The sequence below is a fragment of the Artibeus jamaicensis genome, unplaced genomic scaffold (genome assembly GCF_021234435.1).
Source record: "Artibeus jamaicensis isolate MK-2021 breed Jamaican fruit bat unplaced genomic scaffold, CSHL_Jam_final contig_797, whole genome shotgun sequence".
NCBI classification, from domain to species: Eukaryota; Metazoa; Chordata; class Mammalia; order Chiroptera; family Phyllostomidae; genus Artibeus; species Artibeus jamaicensis.
Window position 1 is genome coordinate 1,394,647 of NW_026521977.1, and position 9,039 is coordinate 1,403,685.

At 40.8% G+C, this 9,039-nt stretch overlaps 1 pseudogene; it reads right to left on the bottom strand.

Annotated features, from left to right (window-relative positions):
• Positions 1-1,001: 1,001 nt before the first annotated feature.
• Positions 1,002-1,960, bottom strand: LOC119040744 (40S ribosomal protein S4-like; annotated as a pseudogene).
• Positions 1,961-9,039: the final 7,079 nt, after the last annotated feature.

Below are 9,039 nucleotides of genomic sequence, written 5' to 3' on the forward strand. Positions count from 1 at the left end.
TATCTCTTGCACATTGAAGTTTCTCTCCCCTTTTCTCCATCCCTCCCCCTCTAAAAATAAATAAAATCTTTTTGCAAATTTTTAAAAAAGTTACAAAACCTTTTTAAAATTATTTTTTTTAGAGAGAGAGGGAGAGAGAAAGAAACATTGTTTTGTGGCTTAACTTATTTATGCCCTCATTGGTTGATTATTGTATGTGCCCTGACTGGGGATCAAACCGGCAACCTTGGCATATTGAGATGATGCTTTAACCAACTGAGCTACCTGGCTGGGGTCACAATTTTTTTTTTAAAGAAGGGGAAGTATAGTAAATTAGAAGAATCCTGGAAGCCCTGTTCCTTATCAGCACTTCACCCCAGGCTGCAGCCAGAGCACAAGCTACTTATTGTCTGAGACAGGCAGTGAGACCAGTCCAGAGGAAGTATCCAGGCTAAGAAAACAGAAGCACCCTCTCTTTTCCCAAGAGCAAAGTTAGAGGAGGGAGATAGGGGTGTGGAGAAGGGAGGAAAGGCAAGAAGGGCTCAGGCATCAGCCCCCCGAGAGGAGAGTTCCTAGCGCGTCCAAAAAGGGAAGGGTCTAGGTCTTCAGGACTTGTCATACTTCCGTCTGCCCTGTTCTGTTTTAGCAACAATGTTAAGGTCTTCCTCCTGGCTGTCTCTTCAGTCAGCACCTTGGCACTTCAACTTGTTCTCTCATTCAGTCCATGAGATAACCGTTAGTAGTGAGGGTTTTCTTTTTTAAAGATTTTATTTATTTTTTAAAGAGGGGAGGAGGGAGATAAACATCAATGGGGGGCCTCATGCGTCCCCCACTGGGGACCTGGCCTGCAACCCAGCCATTCAGTTTGTGGGCTGGCGCTCACCCCACCAAGCCACACCAGCCAGGGCAGAAATGAGGGGTTTTTTTGGATGATTTTGTGTATTACGCCACACCTTCTTGTGGTAAATATATTTGCTTTAGGTTACTTTTCTTCTTTTTATGTTTTTAATGCCATACTGTCTTTAATTAATTTTAAAGACTCTTCTGATCATGCTACCTAGAGCCTGTCTCACCCACTGCTCTGTTTGGCTACCAGTGTCTTGTCCCTCTCTTCAGCAATGCTGAGGCCAATAGCCTTTCCACGGGGAAAGGAGAGCCATAGTTTATTGCCTTTGCCAGTAACAAAAATGTTGGAGCTGGGGGAAAGCTATTGCCACTGGCGTCTTTCACATGAACTATGTCAAATGAACTGGGGCATGTCTCTCTATTGGTTACCACGCCAGTTCTTCCCAGGTCAATACCTCCAGTCACCATACACAGCTTACCAGGGTCAAACTTGATGAAATCAGTACTTTTGCCATTTTCCAAATCAATCTAATGGTGTCATTCACCTTGATGAGGGGATTGGGGTAGCAGATGGTGTGGGCATCATGGGTTACAGATGAGGGATCCTTTTGTGCCCACAAAGACCTTCCTCACTTTGCACAACTTGCATGTGGCCTCCTCAGGTCTAATCCGATGGACAGCAAAGCAACCCTTGGTGTTACAGATCATACGGAAATTCTCTCCAGTCTTGTCAATGCTGATCTCACCCTTAAAACCATCAGGGTAGGTTATATCAGTTGGGACTGCACCATTGATCTTCATGAAGATCTTTACCTCATCTCTTGTTAGGGCACATTTAAGTCTGCTCCTTAGGAAAATGATGAGAGACATTATCTCAGCTTGTGGGGACTGGTAGACAGCCGAGGCGCAAACACAGCGGCTAGTTTATCCAGCATCCAATGCTTTGGAGCTACTACAATCACAATAGAGCTTTGCAACTTTTTTCATTATATCTTAGATATCTTCATTTTGTACATATAGCTCTGTCTCATTAGTTTGTGAACTGTGGTTACTTAGTAGTTAGTGGACATCTGTGTGGCTTCTGACTGTTGGTATGATAAACAATACCTAGAATGCCCTTCTTCCAGTTCTCCATTTGGCTGATTCCCTCACTTCATTCTGGTGCCTGCTCACATGGCACCTCTCCAGAAAGGTCTTCCTAGATCACACTGTTTAAAGTAGCACTTCGCTCCAACCCTTTACCATTTCTCAATCTCTCTTTTTTTTTTAAAGAATTTATCACTACTTGATTTTTTGTACATTTGCTTATTTATGTATTTTCTATATTTACCAGAGACCTCAAAAATTTCATTTAAGTAAAAACTTAAATGAATGCCCTGAAATGCCCTGGCCAGGCAGCTCAGTTAGTTAGTTAGAGCATTGTCCCTGTATGCTAAGGTTGTGGGTTCAATCCCTGGTCAGGGCGCATACAAGAATCAACCAGTGAATGCATAAATAAGTGGAACAACAAAATTGGTATTATTCTCTCTCTCCCATCTCCTCTCTCTCTTTCTAAAATCAATCAATAAAAACTTTTTAAAAAGTAAAAATTTTGCCCTGGCTGGTGTAGCTCAGTGGATTGAGCACAGGCTGCAAACCAAAGGGTCACTGGTTCAATTCCTGGTAGGGGCCCATGCCTTGGTTGCAGGCCAGGTCCCCTGTGGGGCCACGTGAGGGTCAACCACACATTGCTGTCTCTCCCTTTCTTTCTCCCTCCCTTCCCCTCTCTCTAAAAATAAATAAAAATAAAAAATAAAATAAATAAAGATCATTTATTTTAAAAAAGTAAAAATTTTGTTTCACTGCTGTGTTCCTAATGCACAAAGGGGTGACAGACCCAGGAGAATCTCATTAAATATTTACTGAATGAATAAATATAGCAATAAACATTCTTTTACTCATTTTTGCAAATCTGTGCAAATGTTTCAGTGGACTTGCTAGGTCAAAGAGTATCAATACTTAAGTTGTAACAGAAAGCATCAAAACACTCTTTTAAAAATACACCCTGGTTGGTGTGGCTCAGTGGATTGAGTACCGACCTGTGAACTAACGGGTCGCCGGTTTGATTCCCACTCAGGGCACATACCTGGGTTGTAGGCCAGGTCCCCAGTGGTGGACAGGTGAGAGGCAACCACACATGGATTTTTCTCTCCCTCTCTTTCTCCCACCCTTCCCCTCTGTCTAAAAATAAATAAGTAAAATCTTTTAAAAAATAGTACCCATTTACACCTCTCCCCACAGTACATAAGAATGTATTCCCCAGGCCTTTTGTAACACAGGGTAGTATCAATCTTGGTGACCTTTCCTCTTGATTTTAGAATTTAATATATGTGTAGGTTTTATGGTAAAACCAAAAAGTAAAGGTGCAGGTCTGCCTCTGTGGGGACCCCACCTCCCTCATTCATACCATACAAGCTGTGCACCCTGCTGTCTAGACGACTTGAGCATCACACTGCATAATGGGTCTAGCCCACCAGGGGGCTGCAGTGACCCTGCCTTCATCACGTCTCCCTTAGTTCTCACCCTGACCTTACTCCATTCTTGCCAGGGTAGAAAGAGCTTGTCTTTAAGCCAGTAGTAATCCAGTCTCAGAAATAGAGTCTGAGTAATACTAGCTCCATGACTGTGTGATGTGGGCCTATCTGGGTTTCATTTTCTTCATCTGTAAAATGTGAACATAAAAATACCTCTCTTGAAGGGTTCTGGAAAGATTAGATAAATATGTAAAGCATCTGGCTCAGTGCCTACTCGTTCACTGGCACTATGCCTCCCCTAGCTCCCTCGAAATCACCCAGCTCTTTGTAGTACTTAGGACATTTCTCATATTCTGAGCTGCATAAAGGTAATGAGGAGTGGGTAGGACACAGGTGGTACTTGAGCATAGCAGGCACTCAGTAGACGACTGCCAAGTAAAGTTCATTTCTGCATTCACGAACTAGTTCATCCTCATTCAAGAACTAGGTGTTTTTCCCTGTATACATTTAAATCACCAATTGTTGGGTCATATCACACACTATTGGGCAAGCCACAGGGTGAGCTCATCTCCCAGTCCTGTCTGAGCTGAGCAAGGCCTTTTACAGAACTTTAAAACTGACTCACCACTGAGTCATCAAAACACAGGAATACCCAAACACTCTTGTTGCTACACAAAAGACCAGCATGGGCCGTCTGCTTTACCTCCTTTCACTCTTCTAAAGAGACAGGGCCCCTTGACTCACTGGAGAAGGGTCATCACATCTTTTGTGCTGCAGTAATCTGAACAAAGCTGGTTTAAATAAGCACAGTGTGGCCAGCAAACAACAGGCAGTACTCCCTGTGGTCATCCAGGTCATTTCCTGTCTATGCCACTAACCCAAGAGAGGCCATTAATCAGTGATCGGAATGTGTACTGAGCCCAGGCTTTCTGTTGGGCACTCCCTTATGATTCTTCCTATTCATAGCATTTCTGTGAAGTGCCCTTTTCAGTTGTTGAAATTCATTAAGAATATTGATAAAAGCAGCCTTTTGTGCCTCTGTAAAGAACATAAAATAGGAATATTGGAGAAAATGGGGCTACTCAGTTCCCTTCTAGTAGAAAGGAGTTTTTAAAAAGCAAGTAGGAAGCACCATGTTTTGGTTAACTGCTTCACAGAACTATAATTTTAAATGTGCTGGTTAAGAACTCTGCTCTTATCTAGGAAGGATAGGGTCAGTGATCAGCATTTTCTCTTGGAAAGTCTTGAAGTTGGTATCATTGCCACAGGGCTGACCGACTGCAGTGGACTATCAAGTCTTTCAAGATTAGGTGGCCTGTGAAAGGGCTGAGATAACTGGGAACAGGCCTACAGGCTTCTTTCACAAATAAGACTTATTACAGTCAAGGTTTTGCGCATATAAAGACACAACATTTAAGTGCCCTAGAATAGTTTCTCATAGCTGAAGACCCCAAGCAAAAATTCAATGAGACTCTTAAATCCTCAAACTTCTTGCATATAGTTCACATGATTCACATAATCCATACCTAAAAGATATAATGGAATCTACCCTTGATCTACCTTATATAAATGTTAGAAGGATAAATGGCAATAGTGTATTATTGAGTTGGCCAAAGTCGATTTAGTTTTTTTCTGTAAAATAAAAGACACATTTTCACCACTAACTTTATTGGATATTTTAAGTATGTTGGCTATTTCCCACGTGGTATATCATTGATTGTTCTCAATTAATGTTTCCATTTGATTGCTTTCAACTTCAACTGGTCCACCTGACTGTGGAGCATCATCCGGGGAGAAATCTCCAGCAGGAAACTTCCCAAACCACTTTTGACACGTTCAATCAGTCACAGCACCCTCTCCATCCACTGCACAAATCTTTTTTTGCCTTACGGTTGTATTTTTACCTTTCTTGAATAAAGTATAATATGCAAAATATGTTGTATATTTTCTTCCATCTTCAATATTTAAATGGCTACACAAACATTCACCAAGTTTGATGTTTTTTTAAACGTATGCAGATACGACAGCTGTCACAATACAGTCTAACAACAAAGTTCAAGACTACTTAGGGCTACTAAGGGCTCCCATCTAAGGGCTACTTAATGGGAAAAAAACAAAAGAACTTTTTGGCCAACCCAGTAGTAGTCCCTAAGGGCTACTTAGACACGAAAAGAAATGTTTACTTCATTAAAATATAATCTCTCAAATGATCGCTTTTCCTGAGCTATGCTTTTCAAGTCCTTATTATATAAATATTATCTGTTTTAATTAGATTATCCTCACTGCTTACAAAACCATTAAGTGTGGATTGTTTTCCAACAATATTGTGCGCTATAATGAAAAGCAATGTAACATTTATTGAGCCCTGTAAGGAACAATGCTAGTCTCAAATTTAATGCATTGAACAGCCAAGGAGGAAATGGATTTGACTATACCATACTATGTTCTCAAGGGGAGCTGATAAATGAACAAGGGCTGAAATAGTCAAACATCATCTAAGCCATCCATCAGAGGGTATTAAAACAAGTGAGAGTAGGCAAATCTGTACCTGGGAAGTCAAACAGGAGCAGTGGTAGGAGTTACCACATTCTAGCCTGAGATCTGGATTCCCCGGGGGCCAACTGGCAGTTGGTAACCGGCAGTTAGAGCTGGGTGGAAGTGAGTGAGGTCTGCAGACAGAACCGGCCGAAGAGAAAAGGTAGAGATAACAAGGAAGATGAAGAAAGATAGCTTAACTTTTTAAAGCTTATTTGGTTTTTAACTGAAAACCAGATTTGGCCAACATGAATATTTTTTTTTAAGTTTTAAAACATTTATTTGAGTTTTGAGAGAGAGATTGATTTGTTGTTCCATTTACTTATGTGTTCATTGGTTGCTTCTTGTAGATGTCGAGACTGAGGACTGAACTTGCAATCCCAGTGTATTGGAATGATGCTCTAACCCACTAAGCCACCTGACCAGGACCAACATGACTTTTTTTTTTTTTTTTAATTAGAAATCAGAGTAGGCTCTTGTGTTGAGAAAGTTATTATTTTTCCAGAATCAAAAGCATAAATTAGAAAAAAATTCAGCTTTGGGTAAAGCCTGGTAATTGTATGAAACATTCCTACAGACTGAAAAATTAGTTCCCAGTTCTGAAGTATCTTTCATTCAAAAATGCATTCTTATGTTAATAATATGCACATATATCCATGTGCTTGTATAAAAAGTATTTGAGAGAGTGACTTAAGAATCTCAATTACAAATCTTTAGAGCAGGAATCTTGCTGCTTGTGCTAAGGAAGGCAAATTGACTTGACAAATCGTGGCATTAAAGTGCTAAGTCATCTGTCTTTAATGGGGATAAACAGGTTAAGTTTGTTCTGCCAACATCTAGAGGCAAGATTTTTACTCAGTTATTACCACATTGCCACAAGCCCGTGGATTCTGCAAAAGTTGCCTAGCAACATTATAGTTGGCGACAACACTGGGTAGGGAAAGAACAGGAAATTTGATTAGTTATGTCCTAGGGCAAGTGGGTGTAACCCTGTCTCTCCAGTACAGTAAGTACTTTACTCAGAAACCAGAAATTTAAAAAACCAGAACAATCACTAAGAATTTCAGTTAGGACACTGCTGCAGTTAAATCATAACACTGGGCCACGTTCTCAGTGGGTGGAGGCAGGGCATAGGTTTCAAACTCATTTTGGCACTTTTGTTTTAAGGAACACAAGATTTTTTTAATAAATGTTCTGGGGCTGCCTTTTAAATTTTTATTTCTTTATTAGAGAGAAACATTAATATTGTTCCACTTATTTGTGCATTCAAATTGGTTGCTCCATATAAGGTTGCTCCTTATATGTACCCTGGCTGAGGATCAAACCCACACAACCTTGACATATGGGGAAGATGGTCTAACCAACTGAGCTACCTGGCCAGGGCCCTGAAACATAAGATTTTTATTAAATTATTCCAGAAACATTTAGTAAGTACCTTCTCAGGGGTCAAGGGACACTGCTGGTTGTTGAAACTCTAAAGACAAAACTTGATCTCAGCCAGCCCAGGGTAATAAAAGGGTTTTATATGGTTTAAACCAGGTGTGGTAGCAAGTCTGGTGTGTGGAATATTATTTTTTATTTGGAAGTAGAGTAAGTCAAGGAAAGGCTTTATAGAGGAAATGGTTCTTATACTGAGTCTTGTTCTCAACTTTTAAAGAAATTCCTTCTTTCCCCCAGTCATTCTGTACATTTGTTGGGAATTTACCTCTTCTGATCTGTGTGAGGGCCTGAGTGCCAAGAATTTAAAGTTCTACGGTGGTGGACCAAGAACTTCCCTTCCTATTGGGAACCCAGGCTCTTTTGCCCCAGCCTAGTTCAAGGACCTGCCAGTTTAGGGAAGCAGAGAATGGATCAAATTAAAAGTTGAAAACAACAACCTTACCTCCAGGAAGGGGACTTGGGCTAGGGGCCGAAGGAGTAGGTGGGAGACTTCTGTACCATTTGAATTTATATTGAGAGAGAAAAAGAAACCAACAAAGATTTAAGGGCCTTATTATCATGAAGAAGATATTGAGCATCCAAGTCACATGAGAATACTGCAATATACAAATAGAAAAGGTCCCTGCACTCAAGGGGTTTCACTTTCTAGAACCAGAGGGTAATAAATAACATACTTCGAGACAGATATAAGCCAGTTAAGGAAATAAAGCAGGGTGAAATAAAGCTGCTCTGGCCGGGCAGCTCAGTTGGTTAGAGAGCATCCTCCAGATCTGCCAAGGTTGTGTGTTCCATCCTGCTCAGGGCACATACAAGAATTAACCAGGAAATACCGAAGTGGAACAACAAAACAAATTGATGTTTCCCGCTCCTCTCCCTTCCTCTCTTTCTCGAATCAATAAATTTTAACAATTAAAAAAAAAAAAAGCAGAGTGCTATGAAGGGGGAGAGAGAATGTGACAGCAATAGGGGATAAAGAATTCCTAAGTGGGAGGGGCCTAGGGGCAATAATCAAGTGGGGATGTCTGTGGGGCTTAAATGGGCTTTAAATTCCCATTTACTTAGGAAGCAAGCACATTATGTTTATACTCATATTACAGATTAATAAAAAGTTTTCTAAAGTTATTTTTTATTTATACTTCACATCGAATTAGGAAAATGTCAACTATCCATATCAAAAAATTGTATTTGTCCTCAGGAGGACTGAGGGAGAGGCATTGGAGGGAGAGTGCCAAACACCACTCCTTGTCTTTGGCCACCATGAATCAAAGAACGCCTCTCCTAGAAACACACCGAAGGGGAAGATTTCCTGTCTTTCAAGTGTTTCAAACTGAATTTGGATTAACATGCAAAAAGACATTTATAGTTAGCAAATGTCTGTAGAAAACAGTGGTTCACCCTTCACTGTGATATCCGGGAATTCCCCATGTGATATGGAAACACTAAGATGTGTTTCCATTATTAAAAATCCAACTTTAGACCTGGTTGGTGTGGCTCAGTGGACTGAGTGCTGACCTGTGAACTAAAGCATCAAGGATTCATTACCAGTCAGGGCACATGCCTGGGTTGTGGGCCAGGTCCCCAGTAGGGGGCACGTGAGAGGCAACCACACATTGATCTCTCTTTCCCCCTCTTTCTCCCTCCCTTCCCCTTCTCTAAAAATAAAGTCTTTTAAAAAATTCAGCTTTAGTTTAGCCTTTGAAAAGTGTTAGGACAATATACACAGTAA